Genomic DNA, 17,260 nt, shown 5'->3' with positions numbered 1-17,260 from the left:
TAGCCAGGTGCCCCAGTTTCAGCTCAGGGGCTTATCTCTAACCCCTCTTAGCACTCGCCGGCAGCCACGGGGCAAGCACTGGCTGAAGACATGAGCACGCCGGCCTCCTTCAGCCAGAAACAATCCTTGTCTACCTGTTTCATGCTTCTCTACAAGAAAAACTCAAGAATCAAACCACCCCAAAATTACTTTAGAGTAGAATCCGATTCAGTTTTGCTTTCTAGATTCAGTTCCTCATGGGCAGCTGTGGTCTAAGTCTATGAAATCCAAAACTCCAGAAATAAGCAGAGCCCACATCTGCGTAACTTTGGTTGCAAGACTGTCATGGCTGTGACAGTCACTGTTACTAGCTGGTCTCCTACTGCGCCACGTTTATGAATTCAGCTTTGTCACAGGTACCCGCGGTGCCTGCAGGACGTGTGCTGTCTGAAGTTCTAGGTGCCCAGGGCTTGGAAGCATCCTCGGGTGGAAGGGGCGGGTTCTGTGTTGGTTTCTGCTCTCCACTCTGGGCTTGCCAGGCCCCTGCTACGCTCACGTTGCTCACCGTCCTGAGCTGCTCCTCTCTGAGATGTCTGCGAGGAGCTGATGCCGAGGCCACCGAACTGCAGCCAGCGCACAGCACTTCCCATCCACAACGCCTGACTCATTTTTCTGTCTATTTAACGACCCAGTGAGAACACGAATGGCTCTTTGCTTAGTTCCTAGAAACAGGAGATGGACAAGATAATTTGCATTTTATTTTTTACTGCTTGTCTCTCTAATCTTGTTATTTGCGCTAGGGGCTATTATCGAGGCTGTAATATCTTATTTGTTGAATAACAGGAACATCTCATGCTAAAAGCAAATACATAACAAGGAAGTGTAACCATGGATTTCCAAGGGCCGGGCGGCAAGCAGGAGGTGGCTACTCCCATCTACGTTTGTTTGTGGGATACACGGTAACCCCAAGTCTCTCGCTCTGTATGCGGGGTTCTGTTTTTCAAACACAGGCAGTTTGTACCAAAGCTGCTTGAAGGACACAGCATGGGAAAGTTCCCGGGGTCTCTGGGCTGGCTCACAAGCTCTTCCAGACTCCAGTGGCAGGCTGGGCACCTGATTCACACCAGGTAGAGCCATCTCTGGCCCGCCCTCTTCCTGCTGCCGCCTCCAGCCAGTGACAGCAGCCCTCGCATTTCCATTTCTTCTCTGAAGAAAAACACGTGCTCACCCAAACTTGCTTAAAAAGAAGCAGAAAGCGTTCAGCAGAGGCGGGCGGCACTCAGGTGTGGGCACTCGGCAGGGGCGGGCTGCAGAACTGGCTGGACTCCACAGAGCTCCGTTGCCGGGGACAGCGGTGCCCACAAGGCTCTGGTCACAGTCCCTGCAGCTGCCTCTTCTCAGCACCTGACAATGGTCCGGGGTCCCATGCTTGTTACCAGCGAGGTCACACAGCCACCGCTACCAGCGAGGGCTGGAGGGGACAGCATGGGGCTGGGGTCACATCGCGGCCCTGAGGAACAGGAGCTGGACGGCGGGATGAAGAGCTGATGACAGGACAAGGTGCCCAGCAAGGCAGGCTGTGTAGAACAAAGACACATTCGCATGGGGACTCAGCAAAGCAGGACTGTGGCAAAGTCAGGCCCAAGGTGCTACGGTGCCGCCTTGTGTTGACAACGTGTGTGGCAGTGCCAAATTCAGGAGCATGGCACTGTGTAGCTGCCCAGGCGCCTGCTGTGTCTGCTCAGTGTCTCAAAGTCCCCACCCTGCAAGGTCAGCAGGATGGTCCTGCCTCTGCTTACTGGGAGGAGCAGCGGACGACAATGAGGAGCCCACTATCCTAGCTCACAGCTCTGGCACTGGCAGGACACTTGCTAATGCCCAGAGCCCCAGAACATCCACAGTTACAGACCAAGGAGCCAGCTACGGAGGAGGTGCACAACTGTAATTCCAGCACTCAGAAGGCTGAGGCAGGAGGACTGCAAGTTTGAGGCCAGCCTGGGACATACAGCAAGACCCTGTCTAAAAAAAGCAAAAACAAAACAAAAGATGATGGCTCTCCACGAAAATCATGTAATAAGCTAGGAACTAGTTAATATCTCTTGGTAATTCATATCAAAAAGGAGGCAGAACTGCTCGATTACTTTATAGACAAAAATTTATAATTTCAAAATAATACATGAAACAAAAACTGCATTTCCATTTTCACATGACTGAAAGGTTGCAAGAACTCTTAACTCGGAGTGTGGGGTGACGGGGCAAGGACACAGCAGTGTCTCGGGCCCATATGTGCTAACCAAGTGGAAAATTCCTGAATTCGTGCATGCCTGAGATTACGGTCTCTAAAAAGGATTTTGTTTGCAAGTCATTTCAATGCGGGTAGAGTAATAATACTTCTAGCCTTTTGTAAGAAAATTGAAGTAAACTATAGCAACCAAACAGCTACCTATTTCTAATGCCTTCTCTTTCTTGAAGACAGAAGCTCCTGCAAACAGCCTTCTGTTGGAGCCCTTGAAGCTGAATACATGGTGTGGCGTGGGCATGGCTGAACTGAGAACGAGGGGGGTAAGACAGGCCACAGCTGAGGCCACCTAGAGACTTTCTGGACAGTTTTCCTTAATTAGCATTGACTAGTGCTCAGAAGGGTCCTTGAACCCCTCTCAAGATCCTGCTCAGGTTTCCTGCGTTTTCCACTCAACTCCTTGCTTGTTCTGATTAAACACGGGCTGCCCAGAGTCAGTCAGCTGGCTGGCTAGCAGAGTTACGAGCTCTGCCGAGGATTTCCCTCCTCCTGGAGCCCTAAAGATCATGCCGCATGTCTCATTCCTTTGAGCCTTTGCCATGCATTCCTTTGGAGGACTGGGAACCTAGGCACAGACCCCAACAGTCTTTCATAATGGAAACGTCATACAAACTACCTGGTGACAGGGCAGGGGCCCAGGGTCCTGGGCTTAGCACCCCTGGGAGACAAGCACTTCACGCTCACCTGAGCCAGGAAGTTTGCTCCCCAGCACAGAGGGTCTGTGACAGTCACATGTGCTGTGGCCCACAGCTCAGGCCACCGCGCTGGAAGGGAAGAGCCTGTTCTTTCCCTAGTGGTGGCCGTCCTGCTGCTTTCTTAATCCTGCCCACTCTCTAAGACAACAAACACCTCTATACCGGCAAAGGGAAGCCGATCGAGTGCATCACAGCTGTTGCCAAACCAAACTCCTCACCCTGGTCCCCAAGCTCTAGCTGGTCGTCCCTGAATTGTGCTCCACCTTCTGGGTGCCACCCTGACCTTGTCCCAGCCCTGAGCCTGTGCTGCCTTCCTCTGAGGCACCACCTTTGTCCGTGCTCATCCCCACAGCCCCAGGCATCTGGGACCCAGGGAGCCCTGGCCCTGGGGAGTCCCCCTGCTGGGCTGTGACCTCTGGGGTCCTCTGTGCTCCCCAGTCAGACAACACCACCTGCTCAGGGCCACGCGGGGTTTGTCCCTGGCTGAACCCCTTTTCAAAGACTGCTTAAGCCCTGCTCAGATCCCAGACACAGGCAGGGCAGAGCTGCACACGTGGAGGCTGATGCTGGTCAAAGGCACCCAAAGACACAAGGGAGAAATGCAAAGTCCCAGGCAGCCTAAGCCGGCTGCTTCCTCCCTGAAAACATGTAAATATATTTTTGCCAGGATGTATTTTGCTTTGGCAGATTTCAGTGTGATCTGCATTCCTGGAACACACACCGAGAGCTTTTCAGTCCCTTCAGGAAATTCCTAGATCTTCACCATGTTTCCCAGGTCCGACTGAAGCCACTGACTGAAGCCAGACAGGAGGTGTACTCCAAAACAGACTGCTTTGTGTCAGGGAGCCGCACCTGCCCTGGGCCCTTTTGGGATGTTTAGGAAGTGAGACCCAGGCCGGGTGTGAATCTGATGTAAATGCAGCTCATGGGAAGTGGTGCCCAGTACTTGGGACCCTGGGTTCCAGGGGACCCCAGATGATGCCTCTGGTGTTCCTCAGAACAAGGAAAGTTTAAATGAAACCCAGCAGGGGAATGGAGAGCTTGCCAGGGAGAGGCAACCATTAAAATCAAACCCAGCCTGCCAGGCAGCAAACCAACCGTGAGAGGAAGGTATCTCCCACTCACGGGCTCTGATTCCATACTGGTCCTCATCCCTGATTCCAACCCGCCCCGGGCAGCTCCCCTTCATGGCTGCCTGTGCCCCAGCAAGCGCCCAGAGACCACGAGCCATGAGCGAGAGGTGGTGGGAGAGCAGCCCCACCCCACAAGGCAAGGCAACCTGGTCACACCGGGGCACTCACTGGTGCTGAGGCTTGTCCTCCACCCCGAGGGCTTGAATCCCACTGTCCCGCATTTCCCGTGGGGTGGCACAGGGCACACCAGCAGCTAGCCCACGGGTCAGGCTCCCTGTGCGGATGAAGTTCCCAACAAGAGCACAGGAGCGCAGGACTCTGGGGTCCGTCAAGGCCTAGGACTGCTTCCGGGAACAAAAGACGACAACTTCCATGGAAAGTCAAGGCCCAGTTGGGAGAGGATGGCTCTGCCCCAGTTCATGCCTCTCTTCACTGACTCCTGACATACAAGCTCTAATATTATCCATGTTTCCAGAGTTGTAAGGAGCATAAACAACTTCTCTCAATATCTGCAAGTAACTGTAACCGGATATGCTATTTTCTGGGACTTCTATTGGTGCTAAAGCCATCAGCAGAACTAAAGCCGCTGTAGCTCTGACTCTGCTTCAGAATAATACAAAGGCTACATTTTGGGTGGAGGTTAGTAAACAAGAAATGGTCACACTCTCCCTGCCCCAGGACCACACTGAGTGAATCCCACCTGCATCTGCTCGTGACAGATCAGTGCCCCCCATTTTAGACAGCTATCAGTCAGACTGTAAAGTCCTTTAACTTGGAAGAACCAGAATCAATGTGATGGCATTTCAGAGCAGAGAAACTCACACATCTACTGATGGAAGCCTGTGAGTCTTAAACACAGAGCGGCTTATATGAGCAGTGTTTGTGCTTGTGATAGAAGCCCCCCTCCCATCGGATGGAGGCTTCTTCTTGGCTGAGGCAGTCGTGACCCAGCACTGTGGCTTCCAGAGCTGTCCCTGCTACCCACGGAGCAGCCGATCCACGTGGAGCCCCTTCAGTCCCAGGTGCATGACTCTCTGAACTCCCAGCAGGCACCCAGGTGCTCAGGGAAGGCGGCAGGCTTGGCCATTGTCCTCTGTCCCTCTGGACACTGCGTCCACCCGTCCCTCAGCTGTCAGACATCGGGGTCCTTGTTGCCATCTGGGACAGTTGAACACACAGTGGGGACCACTGCAGGTGTCTGGGGTAGGCCCTGGCCCTGTCACCCAAGCCTGGCTGGCTCTTCCTCCCCTCTGCAGGGGACCATGCCCTCCCTCCCAGGGCGAATGGCATTTGTTCAGGAGCAAAGCTGCTGGGGGTGCAGGTAGGACCTGCGGCCTGTTCCCAGGGGAGAGAGACACCCCCACCCTCATGGGGCCAAGGGATCCCCCCTGGGCGGCTCCCTGCCCTGCAGGCTCCTGTCAAGCCCTGAGCCTATGTGGAACCAGAGCCTGAGCGACCCTGGGAAAGGCACTCAGCTTGCGAGAAATGAAACCTGAATGCAATTTCCTCTGGTTCACTTTTTATTTTTTTCATTTGTGGGAAATGCACGTAACATTTACCATTTTAACTACATGTAAGTCCATGGACACCATGGTGTGACCACCAAGCCAGCCACGGACAGAACCCCTCATCCTGCACAGCTGCACTCGGCCCCGTGATGCACGGGCTTAGACAAGGCAGGGCACCTTCGAGCAGGGATGCCAAGGGGTGCAGAAGAAACATACACAGGCCCCTGCCGGAGGGTGGCCCTGCTGGTCCCATCCCAAGACTGCTGGCCCTGGGGCAATGAAAGGACAGACAGATGCCTACTGCTCTGTCTCCCTGCTGCGGCAGTTGTAGAAAGTCAACACAGAACTGTCCTCATCCCTCCAGCATCAGGTCACACAGGAGTTGTCCCTTCCTGTCTGAAATGTACTACCAAGGCACGGTGCTCTGGTGGTGGACAGTGGCTAGCGTCCCCGGCCGGCATAACACCAGACCAAGCCCTGGGCCCCCACTCCGTGCTGCTGTTTCCCTTCAATCTCTCTCTGTCCCTCCCCATCTCCACCTCACTGAACCCTGTCTCCTGAGTACAGGGCAGCATGGGGACAAGCAGAGCCGGTCCTTCCCTGCAGCGGGCCCAGCCTCCGCTGCCCCTGTCCAGTCCTCCGCTACCAGCGCAGCACTCCCCATCACCCATGTAGTTAGCCAGAATCGGCTTCTTGAATTCAGCTGGGTGAGGGCAAAGGACGACGCTGCAGTGTGAGGTCTGCTGGGTGCCAGTGCTTCCCTTCCCCTGACGTCCAGCTCCAAGTCCCCGGGAAGCTGCACCCTCACGCCCTCCTATGCTCCTAAGCTGACCTCAGGGAGCGGCTCAGAGCTGGTCTGCGCACAATGTCTATTGTTGCTTCTGCAGATCTGTGTGCTTTGGTCCAAAAGAAGAAGCTGATGGAAAATGTACGAGTCTAGTGGCTCTGCTCACCACTGTGTTCCAAACCCACAAACCCTTCTTACTTATTTAATTTTTGGCAGTAGTAGGGGTGAACCCAAGGATTTTGCACTAACCTATATCCCTACCTTTTACATATTTATTTATTTATTTATTTAGGAGTTATTTAGTAAGACAGAGTCTCACTAAATTACTAACTTGCCCAGCTGGACTTGAATTTGCAATCCTCCCGGCTCGGCCTCCCACAGTGCTAGTGTTACAGGTGTATGCACCACAACATCTGGCTTCTCAGTCATGTTAAGGACAGCAAAGATAAGTATGAACTGCAAAACCAAAGAAAAACTTCCCCATTACATTCATGATCGAACATGACTCGTGCTTGTTAGGAAAACCCGGAGCTCTTAATCTGGGGAACAATCAACAGCTGGGCCTGTGAGCTTTGTTCAATCATCTCCTTATAGGTTCTTCTAGAAAGCACTGAGTATCCCATCAGGCCAGACTGTGTCTGAGTTTCCTTGGCCGGGAATTTTCCATTTCAGATTCACCTGGCTTCCTGCTCCCTCCGCTCACAGCCCCCCAAACTCTGATCTGACAGGTAACTCTCCCTGCAGTGAGACTTCAGTTACATAAACAGCGCCCCTAACTTCCTTGACCCTCTTAAGAATTAAGACCCAGAGTCAGTCTACAGACAAAGACAGATCCGCAGGAGTCCGCAGTTTCCCTCTCCGTTTTTACATCGGCCCTCTCCCTCCGATTGCATCCTCCTGGAGAGACAGTGGTGGATGGTGGTGGACAGTGCCCCAGCACTCTCTTGCTTTCCCAGCAGCCTGAACACTAACTTTACAAATGCAAAGACATCGTGATTCTATTTTCCCAATTTGAAATGTTTGCAAATACAATAAGGCGCTTGTATTTATTTATGTTACCAAGACACTTGGATGGAATGAAAACAGAAGAAAATATTTTTGTTGAGCCACCTATCATGGCTGCAAGGCTCTTCTGCTAACTGTGACCCCGTCCTGCGAGTCTACACAAAGAGTTAAAAATAGATGGGAGACAAACCCCGAGTCCTTTAATACACTAACTTAAAACTAAGGCCACATTTGATCTTGGAAATGACTGCAGCTCAGAGGCTTCATTACAACAGCTCCCCAGAGGATATCGGATTTTTAAAAATATATAAAGACCCAACTAGCGAGCCTTGCAGGATGCTCTGCAGGCTGCCAGCGCTGACAGACGCGGGGCGCTGCTTGCTGTGCGCCTCCGAGGAGCCCCCTCCCTCGGCCATGCGGTGCACAGAGGCTGGGCCTGCTGCCAGCGAAGGCCCAGGATTCGAGGATAAATCACTGGGCATTAGATAATAACTTACGTAATGACAGCTTTCTGATTCTTTTTCAGAAAACAGTAATCCTATGACCAAGTATCTCATGCAAGAAAATGCACTCATGTTTTCCTTGAACAAATTACTTGCAGTAAAATATAAACTCTGTCTGCCCTGCAAATTTAAAGCTGTCTACGCAAGGCAGAGTCCTCAGGTGCTTTCACTTCATCCGATCTTGACAATTCTGATCGATCACTAGACAGACACATTCATTAACAGGGCAGGAAGAAATCTTAGGTTTTAACCATGACCATACGGAATGAAAATGTAATTCCGGCAGGGGTGAGGAGGGGCAGTCCCACAAGTGCTCTGTGGTTCCTCGCTGGTTATCTGGCAGCCGCCTCCCACCTGTGGGAAAACGTACTGGCCTGCATGTGCTGCTGCTGTGGGTGGGGAGCAAGGGGTCTTCACCAGAATGGAGCCAGGGACAGGCAGGGACCTGCAGAGGGGTTCTTTCCCCTGTGGAGGGGTCTGGAGAGAAGCCCTAGCAGAGCCTAACCTGAAAACATGAGGCGCAGGAGCTCCAGTGGCCACCTCACAGCCCCAGCCTGCTGCTCTCAGGAAGGGCAGCCAGAACAGGAACAGGGAGTGACTTGGGCCTGGTCCCCAGGCAGGAGCCACCAGGACCCAGGTCAGTTACGGTCATGAAGCCCTCAAGCCACTGGACATTTCCCTTGTCCTCCAGGTAAATCTGACCTCAAATCTCCATCTCCAGTACCATGTTAAGATCTAGGCGAACACTTTCTACCTTTTATGACCAGACGTGGGTGATAAGGGAGAAGTAACCGTCTTAGCATGCCATAGGCACCCTTGATCTCCCTGCACTGCTGATGCCCGCTACAAGGTTGAACGTGGTCCTTAATCCTTGGGTCAGTTCAGATTCAAGAGGCCCTCAGCCTGCCACCAAGTCTCCTCTGAACTATGAGCGACCACCTGCCCTTCTGCCTGGACTCCTGCTCCCCTGGGCGGGCACCTGCTCAGACCCCACCTTACAGATGAGCGAATGGAAGCACCATGAAGTAAAACCCTCATCTGAATCTCAAAATAGAAAGGCGGCAGCCAGATTCCTCTTCTGCACAGTGGTCACCACGGCCCTGAGCCGGGTTCCTTGTTCACGATCCATTAGTGTTCGGCTCACTGTCTTTTCCAGATACACTGGCTGGCTTCCAAGTGGCCCACAGCACTGTTGAAATCTAAAGTCAGGCTTCACGGTCTGGGGAGCTGAGGTCACAAAGGGCAAGCAAGACACACGTCCTCGCATGACACAGACTGCTCTGGTACCAGTGTGCGCTCAATGACCGGTGGCAGGAGGACAGAGAACATTAAATCAGCCGTCTCCACTCAGGATTGAGCCCCAAACCACACTACACGATGCATATTCCACAGAGAGGAGAGACGCACGATAAGGAAGGCTGGAAACCTTGGGATGCCTTTCAGGCCATTTACTTCCTACATTGAAAAAGCACTTATAGACAGAAGTAAAATCTCCACAGCCAGCCACACTGCTTAGCAGGCACTGTCAGTGCTTAACAAGGAAAAGGTGAAAGCAAACGTACAAACAGAAACCCTCTTGACCTTTGCTACTGCATAAATTCCAGAATCTTGCTAGGTGTGTGTGGTGGCTGTTGCAATTGTTTTTGAATTTGGTGAGGACAACACACACAGGACATTTGCAAACATTTCTCACATTACCCCTCCTCCCACCGGGACAAGACCTAGCACGCGAGAGCGCACCAAGCTTGTTTACACAGGTAAAAGGGGCTCGCTGCTTATTATTTCATGCCCCACCCATGTCATAGCTTTTCCCTAGATGTCCCCCCAAACCCTCATGCTGTCATAGGTGGAGCTTTCCAGAGGTGTGATGCTGGGACTAAGGGTGTCCCACCCCGGGTGTCAGTATTACACCCCCTACGGGTGCGGAGTCTGGATAGACTGTAGGAGACAGAAAGGAAACTGCTCTGTTGCTGCTCCGTGCGTGCCCCTTTGCTGCTTCCCTGTCTTCTGCCTGCCACGAACTATTCTTTCCCGTGCGATGCCCCTCTGTTTTGCAATCAGACAACTATGAACAGACGCCTTTACAGACTATGAGCTCAAATAAACCTTTTGAGTATTTTGTCTCTACACTGAGAAAAGCAAGACACTCAATAAATATATTCGAATATACTCTGAAAATTAAAAGTATACTTACTAATAGTGTATTAGTTACTTCCCTATACTGACACAAAACACCTGGTTCCCGCAACTTACAGGATGGGTCTACTTTGGTTCACAGGTCCAGTGGGTCAGTTGGTGGGTGGCCAGCTCCAAGGCAAAGCAGCACAGTGGAAGGGCCTGGTGGAGGAAAGCCGTGCATGTCCTGGTGTCCAGGAAATAAAGAGAAAAGGGAGGAGCCTGTGACAAGAACATACCCTTCCACATCGCATCCCCGGATCCAACTGCAACTAGCACCCTGCCCCATAAACTCATCAGTGGACTAATCCACAGATGAACACAAGCAGCCCCATGATTCGGTCCCCTTCCAAAAGCCCCAACTCTGAAAATGAGGCACTAGTTATAAAGTTTAACACCCAGCATCTAAAATAAACCAAAAAATTTTAAGTTCTCCTGTCAGGGTTCGAAAGTGTGACAGAACCACTATGAAATCTGGTATCATCAACCGTGCTGTGGTTCTCAGAGGATGGACAGACAGACGCATAACCACTTGGCAGGTGTGTGCAGGAGGAAGCCACCTCTGCTGCCGATGCCAAAGAAAACCAAGAACCATTCCAAAGAAAGAAAAAGCGGACACAGCCTGACCCCAACCCCTTTTACCCCTCCTTGTCTTCCCCACATGGAAATCTAGGCAACTGTTTCCCCTGAACAGCTTCTTCTGCCTTCTGCCTTTCCCTAATTGTGCTCTGAAGTCTCTTGAAGGATCAGGACATATCCACTCGACTGCTCCTAATTCAATAAATATCCATCTCGTGTTCCTTTTTACAAATGGACTTTGACACACACAAAACCTATTACCCTAATGAACTCCGTTTTGCAAACTGGGTACAAGGCACAAGTGGCTGTATGTAGAACAGACACTGCTACTCCCAGTTCTACAACAGCTCCCTGAATGAACAAGCACGGGCATCACCGGTTCACGTCCCATTTTTTGAGCTTTCTTGATACGTTCCCTCTCCAGCACCTGCAGCTGTTTCCTGGGTTCTTGCACTACACCCTTGGCAAAGCGAGGGGGCTGCCTTTCACACAGCAAGAGGATGAGACTGATCAAGGAACCTAAGGAAGCAAACCAACCGGGACAGGGAAGGGAAATCAAAGGCTCCTCCCAAACACACCTGGCATTGCCTCTTCCCCAGAGAGACACAACCTTTGGCTCCTCCTGGAGCAGGAAAGAGCTGTTTGTGTTTGCACACACAGGAGAAGGAGGCTGCAGGTGCTCCAGAGACCTGGCAGGAGTATGCGTCTGCTCTAAAGGAGCCCTGGGGACGTTACAGGCCACAAGAGCAGGGGAAGTTATTAGAACCACAGAGGAAACGAGCAGCCCTGATGACAAACCTTCTAGAAAAAACTCTGAGGCCAACCAAGCAATGAGCCATGGGGGGAGGGGGCAGGACCCGAGGGCGGGGCCAGACTGCAGATCCCTTTACTGCCTCTGGCAGTTTTGCATGACCCCCACAAAGCTCTTCCCCATCAGAGCTCTGAGTTCCAGCAGGTGGCACTGGGACAGTCTCAGATCCCATTACATTTAGGAGAGGAAGCCATTGTCCCTTTTCTAGGCAAAGCATTGTGCCAGAGGCTCAGAGGCTTCTCATGTCTCAAGAATGCCATGCTATTGATTCAATATGGAAACTAAAGGCATGAATATTATATGGGATTCTTACCTTTCCGTGAGGTTCCACAAACACTAAGATTGCAAGCTGGAATGCGGGGTGTCTAACAGATATGTTTCTCCAACTCCTAGTCAACCCCTCATCAAAAGAAGAACCTACTGCCTGTCATTTTAACAAAATTAATTTTACAAATTGGGATTTCTTGTCTAAAAATGCACTCGGTGAAGGACAGCACTGCCGAGCGGGATCAGTTTGCTTCCACAGAGACCTCTGCTCAGTTCACCCTTGCGCAACTCTCCCAGAAACTTCTGGCATAGTTCGGGGTTTGTGTAAAAGTTGAGAAGTTCTGCAGGAAGGAAACCTCTTTAATTTCCCTGAGCCAATGAACAGGGGGCTGTTGTGCAAAGGCCTCTTAGTCGTGAGGCCTCCTGACGTGCAGGGTAGACCCACGGCAGGAACATTAGAAGGTGACATGGAGTCTCAGTCCTGTCTCCTGCTGTCAGCCCCACACACCCTGGTTCCTAAAATCCGCCTGGCTGCTCTGGGGCGCCACAGCTGCAGGCCATCCAGGTCACTGTGCAGTGTGGACAGTATCACCCTGGTCCAGCCTCAGAGATGCATCCCCAAAGCTGTGACACCCCAAAATCTCTCCAGCTAAGGACTTCTGTTCTGAGCCTGCAGGTAAAAATCTATCCCCAACCTGAGAGGAAGTGAGAAGGAAATGACTGTCACAGTGACTGGCATTCTTGTCTCTTGCTCTGCTCATGGACCATTAACCCATGCTTCGCTGTGCTCTGTTTTGCTCCTTGGTGCCTCTATCTCTGGGCAGCAGAGCATTCTCCCGTGCTGTCCTGCACTCGGGGCCGGCACAGTCACATGCATCAGCCATCCTCTGGGAGCCAGGAGCCAGCCCAGTGCCTCTGCAGCTCCTCAGCGCAGCGCCAGATGCTTCCCTTGTGAGATGCTTACTTGGCGCTGCATGAATGAAGCCTGCACTTCATCTCCTCATGTCTCCAGGGCCCTCTCTGCCCCTTTGTAACACCCTGCTCAGTGCTGACTGCAGACCACACAGCAGTGCAGGCAAGGATGCAAGTGAACTTTCACCTCGGCAGCATTCTGGTGAGAGACATCACTGCCTAGATGAACCAGGTGCTTTACATGTGGCTGTTCTGTGGGAATTAGCGAGAACTCAAAGTAGCAGAGGCAGAGAACGGCAGCAAATGTCTCTTACTTCAAATTCTTCCACCTTCCGGATGCCAAGAGCAGAGGGCATTTCGCAAAGGCTCTATTTCAGTGGCTCACCAGACACTGGGCCGGCTGCTGTCACACACAGTCAGAGGCCCTGCAGCCTCCAGAAGGCCCTGTCCCCCTGCGAGGTACCTCCTTCACACTCCTGAAGTTCCAGCTGCCCTCCACCTGAGGCCCTGCAGTGGGACACCCGATGTCACCACAGCCGGATGTCACCACACATCTCCGACCGGCTGAGCTCCTGGCCCTGCACAGACCCCAGATAGCCAGGGTCCAGCACCAGCTTCCTGTCCTGCACCTGGAGAAGCCTGTCTCAAAGGTAGCTCTGGCGTCACCGTATAGGACTTGCTGTCAGCGAAGTGCCCACCCCCTCCCTCCTCCTGGGCTCGGCTCCAGACACACAGCACTCCTCTCTCCATCCTGGGCTGAGGTCCCTGGTGGCAGAAGATGTCTGGACCTGTTCCTGCCACCAATCTGGAGCCTCACCTGCGAGGTCTTGGTGAGTCCTGCAGGTGGGAGCCCGGCCACTGCTCCATATCCCCCGCCTCCAACCGGCCCTAAATCGCCTGGAGGGGACCATCTGGGGTGTGGGGCGCGGGGACCCGGGCATGGGATGCAGAGGGCGCGGCCACTCTCCCTGGACTGAACCTCGAGTGTCCAGGACCTGCCCACCAGGCCCATGGCCACCTTGTCTGCGCAGGGCGGAGAAGCGGCACTCACCCCTCTCGGAGACCCCGTCTCTGACCCGAGTCCGCAGGACAGCCCCGCCCTGTCCCCCAGCTCCTGGCCGACCGGATGCCAAGTCCTCCAGGGTACTGAGCCCCGCAGTACTGAGTCCCTGATACGAGTCCCGCCTGTACAAGCCTCCCTGTACCGCCTCCTTGATACTGGACATCCCCGGTGCTGAGCATCCCCCAGCGTTGAGTCCCCGGGCAGGAAGCGAGGCCCTGGCCCCGTGTTTCCTGGTCGTGGGTCTCCGGGTGCTGAGGCTCCTCAGGTACCGGGCAAGGCCCCAATCCCGAACCCTCGAGTGCCGGGCACCCCGGGTACCATACACCCCCAATCTCCCTGCCCGCACTCACCGAGGCCCGAGCGGCGCGGTGCAGACTGCGCGTCCCCGTCCGCGTCCCCGGCTGCGCGGCCGCTGCGCTCGCGCGGGGCGGGGGATGAGAGGGAGGAGCAGGCGCCGGAAGAAAGCGCCCCGCCCTCCCGGGGCCACACCCCGGGCCCGCCCTCGGCCCCGCCCCCACCGGGACCCCCGCCCACTGGTTCCCGCCCCCTCCCACTTCGGGACCCCAAACCCGGCACTTCGGTTCCGGATCCGCCGCGTACCCTGGAACCCCGACTAGCCGCTCCGCAGCGCGAGGCCGGCAGCAGCTGCGACCCGCAAACCCGGCGGGAAAAAGTTTAGGGAGAAGGAGGCCGAGGTGTCGGGCCGGGGTCCCCACCCGGAGCTTCCCGGCCGGCTCCGGCCCCGCAGGTCCTGCAGAGGCCGCGGGCACTGCCGTGACCTTGAGACGTGGGTCCCCGTCCTCGTGGGGCCGGCGCCCCGCGCCTCAGCGCAGCCGGGAGGGGGCGCCGTGGTCGGGCCGGAGACCCTCCTACGCCGGCGGCGACGCGGGGTCCCTGCGCCCCCCGAGGGTCCCGGACTCGGTGCTCGCCGTGCGCTCCTCGTCCCGGGCCGCAGGTAGGCCGCCCAGAGGGCTAACTCCACGCGGACCCGGCCGCCACCTGTGCCCCGGGACTCTCGGGCCTGCACCCCGTAGGAGCAGTCATGGGAAGCAGCACGCAGGTTCTGAAGGCACTGCCCGGATCATCCCGGATTCCGGGTGTATTCCAGGACAGGACCCAGCGACTTAGGAAGCAAAGAAAATGTCCCGACTGTCCACCCCACTCCGAAGAACGAGGCCTGGGAGGACTACCAGGAAGGCCGGGGCAGCTAGGACCTGCACAGTCCAGCGAGCGCGTGGGCAAAGCTCACTGCCTGGTGGTGTCCAGCTCCGCGGAGCAGAGGGGCTTGTCGGGGCGCACACGCAGGAGCTCGGCTGTCCTCTCCGTCCCGAGGGGAAGGAGGATTCCCAGAGTACCAACCGCAGCAGGGCCTGTGCTGTCAAGGTAAGAGGACAGCTGCCTGCCTGGTCCCCTCCTGCCGGCGTCCCCATGGGCCTAGCAGGACAGCATGCCTGCTGCAGCCGGAGTTCCTCAGAACGCAGCAAAAGCGTAAAGTGCATTGAAGTGCTTTTCCCCCTCTCTGGTGCGGCAGCCTTGTTTTGCCTGGCTAAGGGTGACAGTGAGGCCTGACCCTGGCTTGCCTCTCTTTAGGGCCTGCTCCTTCCAAGGTGGGGCCACCTCAAGGTGCCACCTAAGAGCGATCCATACCGCTGAGGCCTCCCACCGCAGTCTGTCTCTCCGGGAAAAGGCTGTTTTCCGCAGCACGAAGGCCATGCTGTCTTTACGTGGGGTTGGGTAGAGATGATCATTAGTACAGCGGTTGCTAATAGTACCTGGGCTTTGCCTGGGCCAAGCTATCTTGTAACTGACTGGCTAGTTGTCCTTCCTCCCATTCTTAAATCCCGCACAGTCCACATATTACCCCCTAATGTTTGCTTATCCGTGGGTGGACGCAATCCAGGGGTCAGTTAGTTCCCTAAGACTGCATTTGCAGTTACATTAAAAGCATCAAATCCGGAATTTGTCCTTTCACCGTCCTCCCCCTGGACTTCCTTCACATCATCTTCTGGAATCTTCTCCCTGAGCTGCTTCCACACCACACCTTGACTATCCCACCTTCTTTCGCCCTTGTTCTTTTTCCTTTCATTTAGCTCTTTGCCCCCGTCTTGCTTACTCTTGTGCTGCCTTTATTTTACTTTCCTGACGAGCTGTAAGCTTTTGGAGGCCTGGCACTCAAGCTCCTTTTCACTTGTGTGTTTGGGGCTTCAGTTCCCAGGAGAGGCTGGCTGCAGCACACCTGCATTTCCAGAGGAAGCGGAACATCTGGTGGGAGGAAGCGGCTGAGGCTGGCCCTGAGGCAGGTGCACTTTCCGTGTGGCCATCTGCCTGCAGAGAGCTCTCGCTCCCTCCTTCACTTTTTGTTTAAAAAATCGTCAACCGAATCCCTTCAGTGTGGCCTGTGCCACTGCCAAATATTCTCCTAAGCATTCTAAGCATTCTCCTGCTGTCCTGTGAGGTGGCACACCTTTGACAGGGCACAGATGCCTGGCTGTCTCTGTGTTACACTTCTTTCAGACCAGCCTTTGTGCTAGAAAGTCACAGCTACATTGGAAATGGAAGACCATTCATTCATAAATTCATAAACTTACAAAAAAAGGAAATACCAAGCGAGCTTCATTAAAGATCTGTTAAAAGCTCATCTCCCGGACAGCTGTGTCTCCATTGTAAAAAGAAAAAAAATTAAACAAAAGATTAAGAGAAAATTATTCAAAGAATAATTGCTCCAATTATTCTTTCATTTTATGACTGCAGATTAAGGTCCTAACAGATCCGTAAGTGTTCACCACCGCCCCTCTGTGCACTCAGGGCTAAACTGCTCCAGGTAACGGCCTAGTGATGTTGAAGATGAGCACAGCATGGGAGGCGGAGCTGCTTCTCTGCTGGCGGAGACAGCTGCAGAGGCCTTTCCTCAAGGAAGAGGGATGGCATGATTGTACCTCAAATACAGGGATGCTCTTCCCTTGCCTCTACGTCTCAGGCAGGCCTGGCTCAACTGCTGAGAAGCAGCACGGTCCTGAGAAAACCAGCGCTCTTCTCTCTCCTATTTGAGCCCAAGGCGAAATTAATAGATATTTTTAATGGACCCTCTCAGATCCGTAAGTATTATCAAGAAAGTCATCACCGTTTATTTCCACAATGCTTTTACACACAATGCAATAATATAAATTAATACTCATGGTATCCAACGCAATGCATCTGTCTATACATCTTGCTTATTAGTGGATACGCACTTTGCATAGCCCTGACCTAAATCCTATAGCAGTCTTTCACCTCGGGGTGCCGCTCCGCGTCACCAGTGGTGTCCTGTAGATGCTGCTTGTGACCTCCTGTCAGCATGTGGGTAAGAAAAGTATCCTGATTTTTACAATTCTTTCCCACAACTTATACTCCAGTCCAACTAGAGGAAAATGCCAAGCAAATCCCAATGGAGGGCCATTCTACAAATGAAAAATACAAAATTTTCAGCCAGTACTCCTCCAAATCAACAGTCATTTAAAAAAAAAAAAAAAGGCAAAACTAAGAAACCATCACAGCTCAAAGAGAC

General features: G+C 53.6%; 1 protein-coding gene across 2 annotated transcripts in view; it reads right to left on the bottom strand.

The window, feature by feature from the left end:
- Positions 1 to 14,207, bottom strand: part of Oxr1 (oxidation resistance 1) — a 300,752-nt gene extending 286,545 nt beyond the window's left edge. Inside the window, exons 1-2 of one of the 2 annotated variants that reach the window (XM_023561659.2) lie at positions 14,067 to 14,205; positions 10,163 to 10,271 (exon numbers count right to left, since the gene is read on the bottom strand). The gene's annotated coding sequence lies outside the window, so the exon portion shown is untranslated. Of the gene's footprint in view, positions 1 to 10,162; positions 10,272 to 14,066 lie in introns of both variants that reach the window. The other variant, XM_005008217.4, reaches the window with a different exon arrangement.
- Between the last annotated feature and the right edge of the window lie 3,053 nt (positions 14,208 to 17,260).

The sequence above is a fragment of the Cavia porcellus genome, unplaced genomic scaffold, assembly GCF_034190915.1.
Source record: "Cavia porcellus strain 051 isolate PalLab524CR breed Dunkin Hartley unplaced genomic scaffold, mCavPor4.1 scaffold_10, whole genome shotgun sequence".
NCBI classification, from domain to species: Eukaryota; Metazoa; Chordata; class Mammalia; order Rodentia; family Caviidae; genus Cavia; species Cavia porcellus.
Note: the sequence above shows the minus strand (reverse complement) of the source record. Positions and strands in the feature narration are given on the sequence as shown.